At 37.2% G+C, this 20,988-nt stretch overlaps 1 long non-coding RNA gene across 3 annotated transcripts; it reads left to right on the forward strand.

The window, feature by feature from the left end:
* Positions 1-13,870: 13,870 nt before the first annotated feature.
* On the forward strand, positions 13,871-16,044 carry LOC117224895 (uncharacterized). Of its 3 annotated transcripts, none has more exons than XR_013034661.1 (3): positions 13,876-14,523; positions 14,619-15,736; positions 15,797-16,044. It is a non-coding gene; the product is annotated as an uncharacterized LOC117224895 (long non-coding RNA). The 3 variants fall into 3 exon arrangements; XR_013034662.1 differs by having other exon boundaries at positions 13,945-14,523; positions 14,619-14,867; positions 15,574-16,044; XR_013034660.1 differs by having other exon boundaries at positions 13,871-14,523; positions 14,619-16,044.
* The last annotated feature ends 4,944 nt before the right edge of the window (positions 16,045-20,988 follow it).

Raw genomic sequence — 20,988 nt, forward strand, 5'->3', positions numbered from 1 at the left:
AGCGAATTTGCCAGATGGTGTGGGCCTGAATTGACAGAAACGCAGCGCGCAGCCCGATCACAAACAGCAGCTCCAGCTGGTGTCAGGTTGATTAGCCCGAGCCGTGAGTTTAGTGGTGACCGTTATGTGGACGTGACCTATATCGTCAACAAGAGGAGAGACCTAGGATCAATGAGCGATCGTTTCTTGGAAGTTAGGGTTATACCCGTGGCTATGCACAATGTTCCTCTCCCTGGCTGCAGAGAATCCTAACGGTTTGCTGGTGCACCAGTGACCTGAACACGACGCGCCAACTTCGCCCTATTGCATTGTTCTCCGTCCGGGAGCAATGAGGCTGGATACCTTATTTCTTTACAATTGCTACTAATAAGTGTATTCTAATGGGCTTTCACGGCGCGATTTTTTGCATTACAGGATCCGAGATTAGCCATTGTTGCCGATGAAATTTTCGAGTACTGTATTCGCGACGTGAGATCGCGATAGGCGAACATGATAGCGATCACGTGAATTCGATATTATTTCCTTTTGTTTAGCAATCGTTTTTAATATCTATGAATTTCATTTTTTTTTTAAATTTCGACCTAGTATTTGTTTACGAGAAACGTCCAAGCTAGGTTCCCATATCAGCGTGTAGCTTGTATACGTTGCGAATGCAATGATAAATCTATTTATTAGAACTCGAGTATAAATATAATTATATAACTTGCATATTTTTATGCTTTCAGTGTAAATCGATTTCTAGTAGAGATCTAACAGCGATTGTGCTGTTTGTCAACGCACATATGCAAAGCCATTTGTTGACTAGTTTGATGGTTCTCTAGTGTTAATAAATGTATGTGTTGGAATTTTATTTAAGATGGCGTGATAAACATGAAAGTTTGATGCAAGCAATAAATCATGACCAATCGTATGACATACAAGAAGACACAGAATTAATGAAAAGTGAAATGAGAGTTCCATGTGCTCTCTCTACATTCATAAATGACACTTCGATACACTGATACAACCATTTACAACAGTATGCTTGTTATTTTTACGCGATGCTGGACAAAAAGTTATCTGATTAATGGTTAACGATTATAACTAGTTAGTTATTATTAGACTACAGAGTTTATGCATTTACGATAAAAATATGTAGGAGGAGCTCGAAACAGGTAGAATATTAAAAGAATTTAGTAAGACTCTTACAATATTTCCAGCAGATTAAGACAATTAAGAATTTTCAGATCTTTCAGAGAATATTCTCGAAATATAATACTTACAAAAATAATCAAAATCAAGAAATTGGTTTTTTAAGATCTCTGACTGAGCATGACCCTTTAAGAGAAGGAATTACTTTCTGTTCAACTCTTGTTGCTCAGAATAGATGCAAAACATTTTTATTTTGCATAAAGATTCGCAATCTAGTTATTATAAATAAATTCTTCCTCAATACTTAATCAAATTTAAATAATCTATTTTAAAATAAATACTAAAATATATTATGTATTTAATAATTTGTTATATTAAATAAAATAAATACAAATATTTTAAAAAGAAAGATTTATCATGAAGAAACTATTTTATTTTATTACGAAAATATTTTTATATCATTTATTCTATATTGTACTATATATAATAGAACATATAATATATGTAGTTCCTTTCAGTGCTCCGTAAACCAAATGTTAAATAAAGAAAACCCTTAGAAACGGTGAACTGATCGTTTCAAAGCATTGCCTGAGTGTTTTTACTGTCAAAATGAATCGTTCGAAAATCGAATAATCCATCTCGCCATTCAATTGCTAAAGCACCCATTGTCCAAAGGGTTGGAACACATTTATCGGGCTCCAGAAGACTTTTCCGAGCAGCAATCCGCCGCAACAAGTTCTAACATCAGGTGGTTCACCCTACGCACGCCTCGGCGTTCGATAAGGTCGCTGGCCTATCTGACAGGGTAGAAGGAACGAGAATTAAATTAAAAGACGGTCTTTTATTTCCGCTCGCATAAACAAAATCGAAGGAACTTCAGATAAGTCATCTTAATTCCATCGTGACACGCGACGAGAAAAGCCCCTAGACAACTTGATCCACGTGTTCCTGACACTCGGGACGAGGTTTTGCCATTTCTCTTTCATTCCGCCGATCGAACTGACATGAACGAAGATGCATGGCAAATCAGGGGTCAGGGAGGGGGAGGCACGGTGGCTCTGCTGGCTGCTCGAATTCCTCGCGTGTCGCACGTCCACCTAATTTGATCGACTCGGCGAACGAACTGCGACGGTTTCCTTCTTTTGTCGCACGATCGAGGCCCCCGGTCGATCCCTTAGATCCACCGATTAAGATAAAAGGGGAACCGAAAATTTGCCGAGCAAAATCAGGGGACGCGCAGCGCAGTGCTTCGACTCGAAAGCTGGCAACAAGACGATTTACAAAATTTTGTGTAAAATATCAAATCGTTGCTCTCTTAGATAACAGAATGTTCATTATACAGGGTGTCTCATGCAACTCGACATCTAAAATATCTCGCTTGTTTTTTTTAAATAGAAAGAAATGTCAGAGGAAAACGTTAGTTGTTTTAGAGGTACAAATATTATGATAAGTAAACAAATTTGAGATTTCAAGGTCATCGAAGTTTTTTTTAAGTGGAATGACAATTTTATTATCGCTACATGATAGTCGAGGAAAAAACGAATCCAACGATCTTCGAGTACGAAAAGTTCATAAAAGTAAGATTCATACAATTCACATAATCTTGACAGAACTTTGACACAACCTTGTAATGACTGTGAACACGCTTACAATAAATTGTAAATACTGATGAATTGTTAATCTTGACATAACCATCGTTTCAGAGAAGCAACGTTATCTTATCGAATAGAATTTTAATATTTGTTACATTTATTCTTTCTAAAACTCAATATTAAAAGTAGTTATTTTACACATTATTTCTTCGCCCGAGAGACTATTAATTAATACGGGTATCGTTAATGTATCATTTGTTTATATAAAGATATTGCACAAAATCTAAGTGTTCGAATACATTTGTTACACACTGTATGTAGCTGTGAAAGACATCGTAGTGCAAAGGGGTGAACTTGAAGTTCAGATTTCAACAACAAATTTGCACGCTCGACAAACACCTGTGGACAGTTTGAAAAACTATATTTCGTTATTCATAGTTCACGATTCAAGACTTCTAAAATCTTACACTTCGAATTGAATGAGTGCGATGAAAGATGGCACCAATTTATTTAAATCGATAATTGCGAAAGAAAATTTGTATTGAAGTAAAATAATATAAAAAATCATATAATATTTATAATCATTTAAATCGATAATTACGAAAGAAAATTTGTATTGAAGTAAAATAATATAAAAAATCATATAATATTTACAATCATTTAAATCGATAATTACGAAAGAAAATTTGTATTGAAGTAAAATAATATAAAAAATCATATAATATTTACAATCATTTATAAATCCATTTGAAAGTTTGTTATTCTGCGCATTTTATTGTGAAATTGTGGCAATCGATAGTATTAATTCATTTCCAAGTACTTTTGTTCTCACGAAAACGAATGAAGTCGTTTTAGCCAGATTTTGAGCACGATTTCGACGACCGTCGTCCAGGGGTGAGTAGCTGTATTTGGCTCTCGGCAGTCAGCCATGCCAGCTGACTGAAAGGGGAGAGAGAGACCCCGAGAAGCTGCTAACAAGTCGGAGCTAATCCGCTCGTTTAGACGCCAAGTCCGGACGCGAGAAATGGGACTAATCCAGTGAGTTCTGGTCCGCTCGGCTCGTTAAAGAACTTCTGAAGGATTTGAATACTTAATTCGCTCGGATGTTACGGGCCCGTTCGGTGCCTAACGCAATTTCACGTTCGAATAAATTATCAGATCGAAAAAGCGAATCGATTCCAGGAACATTGGAAAAACTGTCTTTGGCGTTTTTGTGGTAGTCCTTGAATTTAATGAAGTTTAATAAGCGGTCGGGTTGCTATTATAAACTATTTGTGGCGGTATTAGTGTCCGTTTATGGCGCAATTACCGGCCAATAAATGGAAGTGATTTATATTGGCCAACGGTACAGGTGAGATCGAACTTATTCAGATTTTGTTTGGATTTTTTTATATGAGCGAGCAAAGACGTTCAAAAATTTCTCACCAATAGATTTTCTTATTTGATATGATCGTATTAGGCTGTTTGGAAATAAACTGTGCAAAAACTGTGCAACTGTGCAAACTGTGCAATTGTACACTTTTATGCAAAAAGATTCCACAGCTATGATCTATACGTCGGATTTTTGTGACATTTGTGCTTTCAAATAGCGTATTGTATAATAGTAATGACAATAATAATATATTTGAAATGTGTACGTATGCCTTAAAATAAAAATAAAAGAGAAAATCACAAACAAGTCATTTAAATAAATAAATCATACTTGCTTGATACTAATGGAAACAAAATTTGTCATATTGTTCACATTGTGTTGTAACTTCTTCTAAAATAAATATAGGTCAATAATATGAAGAATGGTTAATGTAAAAGAAGAGATATTTAAAGAATTTACTGTTATATTTCTATCAATTCATTCAAATTATTAATAAGTGAAATGAATGTGTATATAGCTGCTATATCTTGCAATTAATAAATTAATTATTTTTCACAAAAATTCGCGCGTAATCTATTCATCACCTATTATATTAAACTGCAGATGCTTCTTTATTATTATTTATATATCTTTGATTCTAGTGTGGTCGCATGATCTGACTACATGGCTTACAATGAACTCTACATGAAGACTTATAACGTAGATTGTAGATTATAATTAACACTTTAAAGGATCCTCTAATTTCCAGAAAAGATCAAGTCGCAATTGCGCCCGTATTCGAAGAGGACACTCAAAATTTATCCACGACTTCCTCGCAATTAAACAAAGTCCTCCCGAATGCACTTTACGTAAAAATGTTTCTATTAGATCGCGATGAAAACAAGGACTAAAAACTTGATAAGAAGTTAGTAAATCGAACGCTTAATCAACGTCTTCGCGTTTGCCCTACATTTTGAACAAGCATCCTATAACAGCAGAAAGAAGAGCCACTCGCTCGAATCTTGTCGATCGGCCATCAAACTAACAAAATTGCACGTTTCGCAGGCAATTAGTCTCCGGACCCGCCTTGATAAGATGATCTCACTGCTCCCAGCATGTTTGACAAGTCACTTAATCTTTTGTCTATAACGAAGAAACACCGTGGCATAATACTAATAACAAGCTAAGTAATATATTACAGCCGACTGAAAACGATGTAATCACTACCCGGCAACCATCCGCGCGTAGTCTATAGGCCTCATGATTGACGCAATTCGAAAAAATTTCACCGTGACCTCGACCTCAATCTGTTCTCTTCACCTCTCCCCGTCGGCCCTCTCCCGCCCTGTGGATCCACGCCACCCCGTGTTCCAGTGATACACGAACTTTTCTATGGCGTTGATCCCGCAGCCTCATTACATCCACGCCGCTCATCACGTTCTGATGATGATACTCTATCCACCTGGAAAGGAGTACGAGATAGTTAGCTGCTTGTAACGACGACGGGGTGATAAATTTTCGCGGTGTCGGCTAACAAGGCCGCTCCGGAACAGGACTCGAAAATTGCATAGCCTTTCTTAGAAATTCACCGGGTCCTTGTCACGGTTTAGCTACGCGCGGTCGGCTCCAGACGAAACCACGTAGGCGTCGCAAGGGACAACGTCCTGCCGCGTCAGGGTGCGTTCACCCGCGCGCGGCCACTCGCGAACCTTTGATCCGAAATCCTTAAACGGGGGGCTGGGGAGCTGATGACAAGGGTACAGGATCTCAGCGAGATCGCGGGGATCATTGTGAGAAGAGGGCATCGCGCCCACGTCGGACAAACCGGACCTGTCCGACTCTTCTTTCGCCGGGCTGTCCATGACGGTCGCATTTCTCATCCGACGCTTGCTACCTGCTCGTTTTCACCCGTGCTACGGGATGACTAATAGCGAGACGATTGCTCCAAGGTGTTAGATACTTTCCGTTTGACCCGTTCGCGTGATCAGACCGCGGCATTTCCACTCGTTTCCGCCGGCTGTTGTCATCCAAGCGGATGCGGCACCGCGAAATTCTACGACGGTTAACACCATTCGCGGTCGTGAATGCTGCGGCATACATTTTCATTGTGATGCGAAGTTACGTGAAAGATGTAACGTTGAAATTTAGGAGGTACATTATCGTGCGTTCAAATTGTTTCTAGCGTTTATTTTTTGAATTGATTTTACACGTTAACACACTGGTCAAATTCACCGATCTTTGAATTCTTCGTTTGCAGTCACTGGTATTGTAAAAATATTCATGCGAGAAATGTTTCACGTAAATCCAATCTATCAGTCACTATAAACAAATATGCATTAATCGCGTTTAGTAGTCTCTTATATTTCTGTAAGCATTTAGATTGTACTTTAAGACTTTTCTAGTTGTTTTTTAAACAGTTTCTTCAAATAAAAGTGTTAAAATGAATGTGAGATATTAATATGAACAAAAAACAAATAAGAACACTTACAGGAACACTGCTATGCAGCTTACTTGATACAAATTGACAAGAATTATTTTACTACTTAAATTAGGAGTTCTGACGACTATTAAACTGTATATTGTATAATGTGAATAATAATAATAATGATTTAAATGTCTACATTACTATAAATGTAATTACTATTTCTGTCCATTTCTTGACCAATCTTCTCCTATTTTATTTGACTTAAATATGGATTATGGTATTCTTTAATTTTTAAGTTCTATAAGTACCGCCGTTCACGAACTAATGTTATTAATTTATCTGTGTCCACGATTACATTCTTTTCTGCGAACGAGTTGAAGCGAGGGATCAAACACGTTTGAAAGATGAATTCGTAGCACTATACGTATACGCGACGGCAATCAATGCCGAAACAATGAAATTATATTACTACTACACTGCAGTTTGCTTAAAGCATTAACTAACATTCAGACACATTTCACGGAACGGAAGTCGGCAATTGTTTATCACACGATGGGGATCAAACGTTCTGACGAATTCGTCGGTCTTCTGTTTTCAAGAAACGCACCCAATGTAACCACTCGCATAAGAATCAACGTGATTGATTGTTCCGACGTGTACGACAGAAAGCTATTACGTACAAATGCACGTCCACTGTAACTGTAGCCTTATTAAGCGACAATACCTCGAAGGTGAAAAACACGTGACTTGCGTCTTTCTTCCTTGCAGTCGCATAATTATCCGAGCCACCTCGTGAGAAACTATAAAGGATCACTGAACAATTCACGGTTTCGCGATGATTCGCTAGGCAAAAACCCGTCGTCGCATTACGGGAGGTCGCACGGCAATGATCTTCCACGGTTTTCGGTAGCAAACCGTGCTATACTCTCCCGTACACTCCCACTCTCCTTCTTATTAAGTCTTTTACTTAGCCCGATGGGATTGTCGCGCGCTCTAATCTTAAGGTGCAGCACCGTTTCACCGATGGCTGCGAGCTCCAGGATTCTATTGGGTCGGCAACTAAGTAATTGCCGATTTGTTCAATGAAATAAAAAATTTTTTTACTTGGAATGAAGTTTAATCTGTAATGTATTTTCCATTTTGTTCGATGACCTTTTGCCATCTCTCTGACAACTTGAAAATTCCACGCTCGTAGAAAGTCTGATCCTTTTCGGCCAAAAACTGAGTTAAGTGAGATTTTACAGCGTCATCATCATTAAAAGTTTTACCACAGAGGGAGTTGTCCAGGGATCGAAATAAGTGGTAATCCGATGGCGCGAGATCAGGGCTATATGGTGGGTGTAACATCAATTCCCAATCAATATCCATCAATTTTTGCCGAGTGGACAAAGACGTGTGCGGCCTAGCATTGTCCTGGTGGAAAATGGCACCTTTACGATTGACCAATTCTGGTCGCTTTTCCTTGACCGCTGCTTTCAATTTGTCCAGTTGTTAACATTCGCGGATAATAAAAAATAACATAATAATAATAATAATTTTATAATATAATATTTACGGATATCATAAAAATGGGAGTGAGAGACATCTATAACTGAAATCGGCAATTACTTAGTTGCCAACCCAATAGTATTGGGTCTCAGACGACGGGGGAAATCCCGAGCGTCTCTGGGGTAGTACTCCATCATCCACGCCAGTCAAAATCCTTTTCTGACGGGATGACACGACGCAGGGTGGAATGGATCTTAGATGGAAGTCGCTTTCCTTAATTCAATAATAGGAGATCGGGTTTTATGGGTTCTGATTGCCTCCGAGCTGTCGGACCTGTGGGTGGTAGCCACCCCTTACCTGGACGGGATTTCACCCCCTTTTCAACCCCTTCACTGAGTACGGGATTTTTTGTCTGATCGCAAGTCGAGAGAGGTCCCAAGAACCGAGCAATCCGGGTGCCTCTTGGCGGCTCGTGGTCCGGTTCAGGATATCATTGGAAGCTCGACCGCACTCGGCGCGGAATTTGAAATAAGAAATCGATTGCTAATTTATGCAAAATTTCCTCGTGCTCTTGAGACCCATGAGTGCGCGTGTGGCTTCAAAGAGGATCGACCGGTCCACTGAAATGGCGTTTCCTATCGCCGCTCTATGTAGAGAAGTGACGTCGCGATTTTGTGTAGAAGGTGATCCATAACATGTGGGTTCCACTTTGGCAACTGAATGAATGTCTAAAAGTAATGAAAAAAAATATATGTATATAAATACATGTCGTTTATAATAGATATAAGGAATTTTTTTTCTAGATATAAAGAATTGTTTTTTTTAGATATAAGGAATTTTCTGTTTTAATTATCTTTACAGAAGATGTTCAAAATTGAGAAAGCCTTGGATTTGAAGACAAGCCTGCACTTATCTTGTCTTCGATCAGATTACTCTCTCTCTCTCTCTCTCTCTCTCTCTCTCTCTCTCTCTCTCTCTCTCCCTATCATTCCTAATGTTCCTCGAATTTGTAGGAAGCTTTGTTCTGATCTATTTCGTAGTATTACAGCATTTTCAATAGAAAATATTTTATTTTTTTATTTCCAGAAACTGCTCTGTTCATAAAATTCATTATATCTCATAAACGAAGACAGATTGGACATTTAATTTATATAACTTTTTTCATTGTTTTTAAACGTACAGTCAGCTCCCGAAGTGGGGTCCCACATGTTATGGAATACTCTGCACAACGTTCTTAATTGAAAAATCGGTTCCAATATTTTGTGAATATTTTGTTTGTTTATTTTCGAACAAGAGATAATCTGTCATTTTAATTATATTTGAATAAGTGATATTTGTTAATTTTCTTCACTTCGAATAAAACATTTAATATATGTTATTCAATAAATAGAAAGTTAATCATGCCCGAACAAAAACCAAAGACACAGCAATTGTTCACCCTCTCACCCTCCCCCGGATCTCCTATCCTTCGTACAAATGAACTAAATCTGTTAATATTCTATAATAATAATAATAATAATAATATAATAATAATAATAATATAATAATAATAATAATATATAATATTCTATAAATTATTTTTCATAATATTATATAACGATATTATTTTGAAATTCTATCAATCGTTTCTTTCTAAATAAAATAGATGTCCCCTTTCAGGACCAGTTCGCGTAGAAATAGGCGCACAAGAAACGTCCGCAAAACCTGGTGTTACCCTCATCGAACGATGTGCCAGCAGTTTGGTAAACCGTGACATCGTTTGGCAGTCGCTAGCCGAGCCCCATCGCAGCCCGGTGCCCTTAATAGGATTATTTCAACAGGCCGTTCGACAAACGCGCGGAGTTAACGCCTGAGAGTGGACAAGATTCCACTCACGCCTCTCTCCCTCTTCGCTCGCAGAAGAACTGTGTCAGTGTTGCGTGCCTCGTTTCGCAAAGGAACGTCGCGAATCTCATGCATTACGCATCGGCACCGGACTAATCCCGACCGTTCTTGATTGCAAGGTTTCGCGACGCCCAGGCAGCGGAGGAATTCTTCTTCGTCAGCGTGTCCACGATGCCCCTCGTAGGCAGCCGCCGGGGCCCCGATCTGGCCCCTCCGCGTATGGACGAGAGCCCCGAGACCGAGAGACGCGGCACGCGTCGGTATTCCGAATCGCGTCCCTGCGTTTTCCGGTTTGCGCCTCCGCCGATTCCGTTACTTGCGTTATGCGATTGTGCCGATGGCTCGAATTCAGAGCCGCGCTAATGACTGGCTCGCGTGTAGGCGGCGGTAATTGTCCCGGCGAAAACGGATGCCCGGCACGTCGACTTTGACGGCTCTTGCTGGACGATGATTTTTATCCGTGCGATTTTTACTCCTGGGATTAGCCCCTTAACGTGCACGCTCGAGTTAACTCGAGCGCGCTAAACTGGCCAAACTGTGCACACTCGAGATAATGCGAGCGGCGTTGTACTTTATGTTGCTATAATTTTTCACACTCGAATGCAATCGAGAATCGAAAATAACAATGTGAAAGCAACAAAAAAACAATCGTTTTATTGATATTTATCATTTACATGGGATTGTAAGCTATAACACTTACTTATTCAAGTATAAAATATATCCTTTTTCTATACTTATCACTTACGACTTATCTTCTTCCTTGTGAGCCGCTTTCCGACAGCGTATTCATATTCAGAGTCTGATTCGCTCATTTTTCAATATATATTTTACTAAAATATATTGTAAAATAAAATATAATAATAATAATAACAATAATAATAATAATAATAGTAATATTCTGAAAATTACTAGTATTGTTATTATTTATGTTTTAAAAGTATAAATAAATATTTTTACTGATAATAATGTTTATTCTGAAATGGGAATTCGAAAAGAAAGATTAAAAAAGTCGATGTACGTGTAATATTACAATATTCGACTATTTTCTGCAATGTTATCAAAATCCAGAATTGCAATAAAAATTTTGATTATTTTTGTATTTTTGTAATTTTCTTGCCAAGACAACGTTATAAATTGTGTTTTTTTACATTAACAAAAATTGATTTTTTTTGGCCGGCCTTTTTAAAAAAAACTGTGCAATAAGGGGTTAATTCAAGAACGATATCCGGGGTGAGCGGAACACAAAACGCAGAATTTAAGGGGATATTTTTGTCTGAGGGGGATATTCTTTTATTGTACTCTCTTAAAGTACATCTTAAGGTACAGAATTGGGGTAATATGTGCGAAAATAGGGGCCTGGACTAATCGCAAGTATAAATATTTCCACGTAGCCGATAATTAAAACATTAAACGCGCTTTTCTCGAAGGATCCCTCTTTGAACTGGTGTGCACGATATCTTACTTATATTATATTACTATTATAATATATTATATTACTATTATATATATTATATTTTCTACTATTATATATATTACTATATTATATTACTATACTTCATCGATTTAAACGAATTTGCACATTGTTTTGCACATCGAATTCGCGCAGAAATGTCCCGGCGCGAGTCACCGTAGGATTCGCTTACGCATTTTCCGCGGAATCGTAGAACGGTTCGCGAGTCTATCAATTCCGAGTTGGCAGTTCTCGGTTCGTGCATCGAGATTGGATCGATTCTCAAGAACGAGAAAGTAATGGCCCATCAAAATTCACGAGCCACACTGCACGGCGAGATAGGCTGCGTGGTAAGTGGCTAATCGTGATCATGAATAAACATTCCCGCGGAAATTGTGACATCTCCGTGACGATTCCCGCGGTTAGCTCATCGCGTACCGCTCCTCTCCTCTCGTCCCGTCTCACAATGGCCCCCCCCCCTTGTAAAATGCATCGGGCCAAGCTAATTAATTCCGTGTTCGGTGTCAATAATTAACCCATGAACCCAGACCAACGGCAGCGAGAAACAATTACCCTTTCGTGTTCCGGGGCGACCAGGAACGGGTCAGTATGATTTCAACCATGTACCGCTAGGCGCTACGAGTATCTTGTTACGATCTAAGCGCTGAAAAATTTCATAGTTTAGTACTCTTTGTTCGAGAGGCGTGAAAGTGAATGTTTCGATTATGGAAAGATATGCAAAGGAGATGGTGTTATTTAAATGCAGCGAAGATTGTTTAACGAATTTTTCGAGTTTTATATTTATTACTTTCCGGTTTTGGTGTTCAGGTTTTTTTAAACATTTGTATTTAAGAATTGTCCCGAGTATGGCGAACGTGTTATTTTGAACGAAAGTGTAAAAGTGTAAAGGGTCGTTCAAACAGTTTACAGTTACTCTGATGTATTATACTTCGAGTTACAGTATATTACAAGCATTTTTTTTTAAGTTGACGGCGCTAATTAGTGGGTTTTCCGGTAAAAATTAACTTGTATGATGTTATTAGTGCTTCGTTAAATTTACTTGAACATTTCGCGTAATTCCATAAATCCTGTATATTTGTAACGTAGCACTTATTTTCTTCTTCATTTTCTCCCTGCAATCACCAGGAATGTTTTTTAATTGAGCTATTTATTTACATTGCATACATATACATAGAATGTTCCATCTAACTTGACCATCATGAATATTTTGTTTATTTTTTATGATTAAAAATATCACAAGGAAGCATTATCTTGTTCGAGGAGGAAGTACAATGATGAGATAGATATTTTTGTTGAGGTCATATTCTTCGAGATTTAAAGGTTATCAAAGATTTTTAAAATAATACATATTTTCAGCGAAATAATATTTTTAACGAACATTTTTCCCTATCATAAAAAATAAGTGAAATATTCAAGATAGTCAAGTGGTTTACTCTGTATATTCTTGTCGAATGATTTAATGGTAAACTTATTGCTTCCAATTTCTGAATCGTAGCTATCAAGGTGTTTAACACTAGATTTACAAGTCCTGTCAAAATGACGGGTAACTAATTTTTTAATTTACGATTATTCATATCGTAAAGATACATTTATGAATTACTTATTCAATTTATATGTTACTTACGGAAAAATGTAACAATAACACTTGTTAAAAATCAGAATAAGAACAGCTGTTTTTTGTACTCCGTAAATCTAGTATTAAATAAGGCTTTAATAACATTGAATTTTGAATTTTAGAAATATATTGAAACGTGCTCTCACAGAATTCACCTCGTCGCTTCAATAATAAAACTGAACTGTACGAATTCAATATACAGATTATTAGCTACACATAATATTCAGTTATTAACTCGCCACCAACACTATTCGGTTATGATACAAGAGAGAGTGCTGACGAATAGATTAAATTAATTTATAAAGATAGATGGTCCAGATAGGCACGATATATGCATGTGCACGTCAAATAACATATGCAAAATATTATTATAAGTGTTATGTTATCAATACTAATCGATCTCTCCTGACAGAAAAACTATTTCAGATTTATATAACATTATAACATTATTATATAACATTACCATTATTGTAATAAATTAATCCGTACGGTAATTAAAAGATTGAATTGAAGTTGTGTGTTTACTGTTTGCATTCAGTTCTAAAGTATCATTAACTACGAGTTACGTTGCCGGTTCATTAACGTGTTAAGAAACTTATTTTCTCAATTACCGTGAATTTCTGAGCTCGAGCTCATCCAAACGCCATTGTATAGTGCTGAATACGTTTTCTCATCAGCTATAACAGTATGAAGTTAATATTATAATATACAGTGCTATGTAAAAAAATCAAGGAGACCTTACGTTTTTATTAAAGCAAAGAAGATTTTCGGAATCGTTATCACCGCACTTTATTCTCATCAAAGTGAATAACTTTGACCGGATAACTTTCATACTTTTTGACTGAATAACTGAATAACATTTATTCGAACATTTTTTCTGCCAGATTGACCTAAATGCCTCGGAAATCGTTGCGACCGTTAGGATGAACACCCTATATAAACCTTTGAAACAGTTATTTTCGGAACCGTTTCAACAGCTGGGGAAAAGGCATTGTGCGGCATGCCGTGAAAATGGTCCCGGCGATTGCAAAGAAAAGAGTCTCGTGAATCCTTGTCCTTTATATCCCCTGGTGAAATTCAACGGGGGAAAAAGAGAGATACGGCGGAGACGTGGAAGGTGCAGTCACAGTGAAACGACCGGTAGGTAGGCTGTAAAAGGTAAACCCGTCGTACCGGCAGCGTTCGTGGTCCGCGGGCATTCCAGGCGACGCCAACGTGCTCTCCTCCTCCGCCTCCTCCAACTTCTCTTTCTTCTCCTTCTTCTTTTCCTCTGGCCCGGCCACCTTCTTCCAGCCCCTCCACCGCCACCCCTAGAAGTCTCTCCCATCGCCGCCTCGCAATAATGCAACTGCATGCAGTTGCGTTACCGACCAACTATAGGTAGACTACCGTGTCGGAGGAGAGAGTGATACTGTTCCTGCAGTTACGTAAAAGTCGATAGAAATTTCGATTTTTGTGTCTCCCACCACCACCTCGCCAACCCCAGTCCTCCTTCGTAGAGTGCGGTTTCCTCCATGACGAGCTGTCCGATCGCTTCTTCGATCCCATTTCTCTAAGCAGATTAAGGTAAAAGTACCTATTATGAAACACTTCCCAAGGGGTTATAAGATTATCAGCCGATTTTATTGCAGCTTAAAAGCGTTATCGTTGTATGTTTACAGTGCTGTTCGACAGACTGATGCTTCCAGATAATCTAACGAACTTTTTAAATAATTATTTCATGTGACGAACGTATTTATTTAATATTATGGAACAACGTTTCTGTAACATGTCCCCGTGTATCATGTTCAATGTCCCTAATGTGGTACGTCCGTGTGGCATGTCCGTTTCAAAATGGGGACATTGAATAGAGATGCCAAAAATTCCAGAAATCGGGACAATGGAACAATTGAAGTACACAATGTGGAACGGTACGTTCTTAATTAGAAACACCCGTATTAGAATAAACATTTTTTTATTACAGCTGATTGTTACATAGCAGTATTTGTATGAGTGAATTTATAAAGAACAATGTTGTAAAACATGGGCAGAATTTTTACATCCACTTTCGTATGCTCCATCTATATGTTATTGTATTATTTGTGTCAATGTTTCAAGCAGGGGTCACAATTGAGCGGTGTCTCATAATAGGTACATACCTTGCCTTATCCTAAACGCAGTGTTAATTTCGCGTTGCATTAAAATTCAGATTCTATGCTTGGCTTTTTAAACACGGTTCGTGTCGGAGAAAGATCATTATTTTCAGAATTAATAATACGTGTGAATTAATTAATATAATAATGCAAATAATAAAAATTAATTAATAATAATCAGTGTTTGCAGAATAGAACGACAGGTTTTTTCTGTATCTGTATTGCTTCTTAGTAATGAAGCACTTAATGAAGTACGTAATGAAGTACTCAAGTATGTAACAAAGTATGAATAGAGTAGTAAATCTGTCGAAATTTTTCGCATATCAGTAGCTCTAATAGCGGCATTTCTTTATCTAAACATTGTAGAAATTAGCGATTAAGAATAATTTCCCAATGCTAACATTTTGACAACTATAAACGATTATGTAGCATCCGATTAATCAGCATTCCGTGAGTAATTTTCAATTGTTCTTCATTATTTAAGTCACTGATCTCTGCATCTTCAACATCGTGTGCTTATGCTAATTCTATTGCATACGTTTGGACGTTGTTATTACATCTCTGCGGACATGACGAATTTAAACGTAATGCCGAGCTATTATGCAGAATTACGATGATATCCAAGAGAAGTATTATGGTTAATTAAGGTAACATCATAATAATAACTAGACTGCGGATGTTCATGCAAATGTATATTTTTTTTTTAGAAAATAGAATTGCCAATGGAACATGAACAGGAATTTATGTCACACACACAAGAGAGAGGGAAAGAGAGAGAGAGAGAGAGAGAGAGAGAGAGAGAGATCAGGTGCTTCCAAAAATATATTTTTTATTCTGTTATTTTCGATTCTATACGTTGAAAATAATATAACGGTACCTTAAGATTTTTCTAATGTGTATCCACTATTTTATATTTCACTTACTCATTTTTGCAATAAATGCATAGAAACCGGCAGTCTGATTACAATCATCGTTATAATCATCTTATCGGAATCGTTGAAAAAAGTGTGAATTTTTTATAAGGCAATTATGATAGTAACAGTATAAATGAATCATCGAGAGCCATATGTTGAACCTTCATTTAATAGTATTTACAAGGCAGCATCTCATAATTTTTTAATTGCACTAATTGGGCATATCCATGTATATTATACTTATGCATATCATTGTTCGCAAGCAATAAATTTTCCACGACCGTGGCAGTGTAGCAAAACCACGCTGTTTTACTATCACGAATAAGGAAGTTTCTGCACGGCCAAGAATAAAAGGGCATTCATTGCTAATTTGAGTGATTCTAATACTTTGTGACCCACTCTCTGCAGTAATGCATAGGCGCACAGGCTGCGCAGCTAGGCAGGACGCGTTGATTCATTCGACTCCGTCGCGGTCTGAACTTTATGGACTACCGACAACAGATTTTCTAGAACTACTTGCTATGCATTGAGCATCGTCTCAAACGATAGGGTGTCGTCTAACGTGGGTTCCAGCGTCGCTGCGCCGAGCGCACTGCGTGCTGCATTTGCTAGAATTGAATTAAGCTGACGTACAACCGGCAGAGGCGCAGTTCTAGAAGCACTTCCCGTTTCCTTTTCACTTTCAATTACCTTTTCGAACAGTCGACAACTTTTTCCGTTTAAACAGTCTTGTCGTCGCTTCAAGTAATAGAACATTTTTTAAAATGCATTTCAGTCGTTGTGCAGTCAATTAATCCTTCTAATGTCTCGAAAAAAATCAAGTCATTCGGTGCTGTTGATTTTTTTCGAGATATTAGAGGGATTAGTTGACTGTACAACGACTAAAATACATTTTTTTTAATTTTCTATTACTTGCAGTGACTGAATGACTTTAAAAAATTTTTAAATATATTTTAAAAATTGTATTTTAGTCATTGTACAGTCAACTAATCCCTCTAATATCTCGAAAAAGATCAAGTCATTCGGTGCTGTCGATTTTTTTCGAGATATTAGAGGGATTAGTTGACTGTACAACGACTAAAATACATTTTTAAAAATTTTCTATTACTTGCAGTGACTGAATGACTTTAAAAAATTTTTAAATATATTTTTAAAATTGTATTTTAGTCATTGTACAGCCAACTAATCCCTCCAATATCTCGAAAAAGATCAAGTCATTCGGTGCTGTCGATTTTTGTCGAGATATTAGAGGGATTAGTTGACTATACAACGACTAAAATACATTTTTTTAAATTTTCTATAACTTGGAGTGACTGAATGACTTTAAAAAATTTTTAAATATATTTTTAAAATTGTATTTTAGTCATTGTACAGTCAACTAATCCCTCTAATATCTCGAAAAAGATCAAGTCATTCGGCGCTGTTGATTTTTGTCGAGATATTAGAGGGATTAGTTGACAGTACAACGACTGAAATACATTTTTAAAAATTTTCTATAACTTGGACTGACTGAATGACTTTAAAAAATTTTTAAATATATTTTTAGAATTGTATTTTAGTCATTGTACAGTCAACTAATCCCTCTAATATTTCAAAAAAGATCAGGTCATTCCGTACTGTCGATTTTTTTCGAGATACATTTTAAAAAATATATTTAAAAATTTTTAAAAGTCATTCAGTGCTGTTTAAAAAAATTTTATACCGCTTTAAACGTGTCCGGGAACTTTTGCACGCCACTGTGCCTCAGCTAACAGCTTGACATTGTCAAGAACGCTTGTTGCTTTTCTAAAACCATCTGCTGCACCGCGGAAAGAGTTTCCGCGCATCGTGACAGATCACGCAGAACCCGGTTAATTGAGTCGTCCCGATTTTCCTTGTTTCGCAGCCAGGCCCCGACCCTTCGCTTTTAACGCTATTGATGACCGTTCGTTTAATCTCGCTCCATTCTGCGAACCCGCATAAAGGGTGCTCGTCCATCATGCCGAGATTATGATAGGAGGCTGCTTCGCTAAAGACATTACGGGCACGATGGCTCGAGGATTCATCTTGACTGCCATGTATACGCCCGCGATTGTGCGCTCCGAGAGTCGCCTTGAAACGCAATCTGCGAATCTACCGGGGATTTTTCTCGATGAACGGTGAATCGAAGACGCTGCGCGCCTCCGGCCTTTAACGTCGCTTCTGAAGGAAGATAAAGTTGACTTCGCGGTGAAAACCTGCGCGGCTTTGATTTTTCACAAGCGATCCTCGAGATTACTTCTGGCCGATGAAGCAAGGATTAGAGCTTACCACGCGATCTTTTTTCTTTTTTTCTAGGACAGATTTCGTGCAATCAATAATGATTATCTGATTCGTGCGTTCTGTTCGTACTTTAGTTTCATACATTGTTAATTTGATCGGAAAGATTGTGCTTCCGTTGCTTTACGCGGATATCTTTTATGTATTGTTGTTATACGTTTCTATACAGGGTGTCCCAGGTTTCAGTGTTTAAAGTTTGTTAGTGTATTCTATGGCTCAAAGTAAGAAAAAAATGTCATGTAAACATAGGTCATATAGAGCTTTATTAAGAAGTTATAACAAACATTCAGAATAGGAATAGTAATCAACTTGCTGTTACTGCGAGCATTGGCTTGAATAGATCAGCACATGTTGTGTGTTTATGTAAGCTGTGTTTATTAATACATTTCGAAATGTATTAATAACCGTTGTTGACAATACATGATTGACATCGATCGAAGATTCTTCTTTATTTTTTATTTTTTTTTTAGTTGATTACTATTCCTATCCTGAATTTTTGTTATAACTTCTTAATAAAGCTCCATATGACCTATGTTTACATAACATTTTTTTCTTACTCTGTGCCATAGAACATACTGACGAAGTTTGAACATTAAAACCTGGGGCACCCTGTATGATGTATTCGTTCTATTTAATTTCTTTTTACGACTCCAATTTTTAGTTAACCTTCTCATCAGCTTCAACACATATATAAAATCTATCTGAACGAAAAAAAGTTTTCGTACACCTTTTGAATCGCTGTAACTTTTTTAAAACTGTACCAAATAGTTTGAATTTTGTTAGATGATAGAAAGATTAGTATCTACTAGACAATGACTGAAATTTTTATTAATTTTGCTATCACTTGGAATGACAATAAAAATAAAAACTCTTTCTTTTTAACTTTTTTTATCTGAGCCTATATCGAAAATTTAGAAAATGTGTTTCGTAGATCTCGTTAAGTTATATGCGTGCTGAACATTTCATCAGGCCCAAACTTGGGTCTCATATTAGGTATCCATCTTACAAATTTGTGAATTTGCATACATTTAGTTTTCTCTTTATTACGAAGAAGCGGAATTTTATTTCTCTACTTTTCAGTAGATTGTTAAAGAATACATACTGTAGCTTCTAAACGCGTGCCTACTTCTAACAAAAACATTTTCAATAAAAAATTACGATTTTTAAAAAAATGTGTCTTAAAAATCAGGCACCTTCATCCTATATATTATCACATCATTTTGGAATAAATCGTTTCTGACAAAATCTGATATTGTTCACTAACAAAAGACGTAGAACCGCCTGCATCCTTTTCAAAATGTCCAAGCAACCTCCCGAATATCTTTTGATCCTTTCAAGCCAACCCTGACAGACAAGATAGTGTTACAACCACCGCCGAATCTCCTCCAACTATACACCCTTCGCTAACTCTCCTTTTCGGAGCTGCTTCGAATCCTCCATCGCGAGAACAAAAAATCGTTTGAAAATGTTTTTTCCCAGGTTTCTATTGTCTGGTTGCGCGGATTGGCAGGCGTATCTTCGAAATCTGAAAGAAAGCGTTCCACTTTGTCGCAGCGATGAAGGACAGCTTGATCGCGGTGTCCATCGCACACGGTGAATACAGGGTGTTAAAAAAAGAGCATTCAATATTTATACGGTATATGGGGCACACTGTACCGAGTAAAAAGACCTTAGTAAAAAGTTGGGTCGTAAGTTCAATCGTCTCTGAGATATAAACATTTCTGTTCGATAGCATCTATCGCATGCGACGTTTTTTCGTCGGGAATCAGTCAGGGGATTTGATTAGTATCGCGCAGGTTACATCAATATTACACAGTTATTATCAATTATGATGCTAGCAAACGAAAGTGTTCATATCTGAGAATTTTCGTCGGGGATCTGATTAGTATCGCGCAGGTTACATCAATATTACACAGTTATTATCAATTATGATGCTAGCAAACGAAAGTGTTCATATCTGAGAATCGGTTGACCTTTTGACCTCTGTTTACTAAGGTTTTCTTAAAACGCCTCATTACACCTCAGAAGAATAGAATGTACGTTGTATTGAATATACGTATATTGTATTGAATGTACTGAGGTACAGTGTGTCCTATATACTGTATCGATGTCGAATGCTTTTTTTAACAGCCTGTATAACCTGAAAAGGTAGAGGAGAGAAAGCAATAATATTGTCTTCCATTCTTTGGAAGTGCAATGAGGCGTTTTTGGATCGGCGATGACTGCCGATGAGCGTCGAAAGTTACGTTCGGAATAACTTACTGCCGCGTTAGAATTTCACGGATCGCTTCCCGGGAAGATCTAGTACGTTGAACATTATGGGACCCGCGCTGCCGGCATTTTGCAATCGCAAGTTGGTATTCTCCTCTCATTCATCTTGGGGAGGCTCAGTGAATTTTGAATAATACATTTCCTTTCTGTGAATCTTCATAATTATCAGGATATTTTAATAAACATGGGACGATTTTATTATTATTATTATTATTATTGTTATTCTTACTGTTATTCTTATTGTTATTCTTATTGTTATTCTTATTGTTATTCTTATTGTTAGTCTTATTGTTAGTCTTATTATTAGTCTTATTGTTATTCTTATTGTTATTCTTATTGTTATTCTCATTGTTATTCTTATTGTTATTCTTACTGTTATTCTTATTGTTATTCTTATTGTTATTCTCATTGTTATT

This window comes from Megalopta genalis, chromosome 13, assembly GCF_051020955.1.
Source record: "Megalopta genalis isolate 19385.01 chromosome 13, iyMegGena1_principal, whole genome shotgun sequence".
NCBI classification, from domain to species: Eukaryota; Metazoa; Arthropoda; class Insecta; order Hymenoptera; family Halictidae; genus Megalopta; species Megalopta genalis.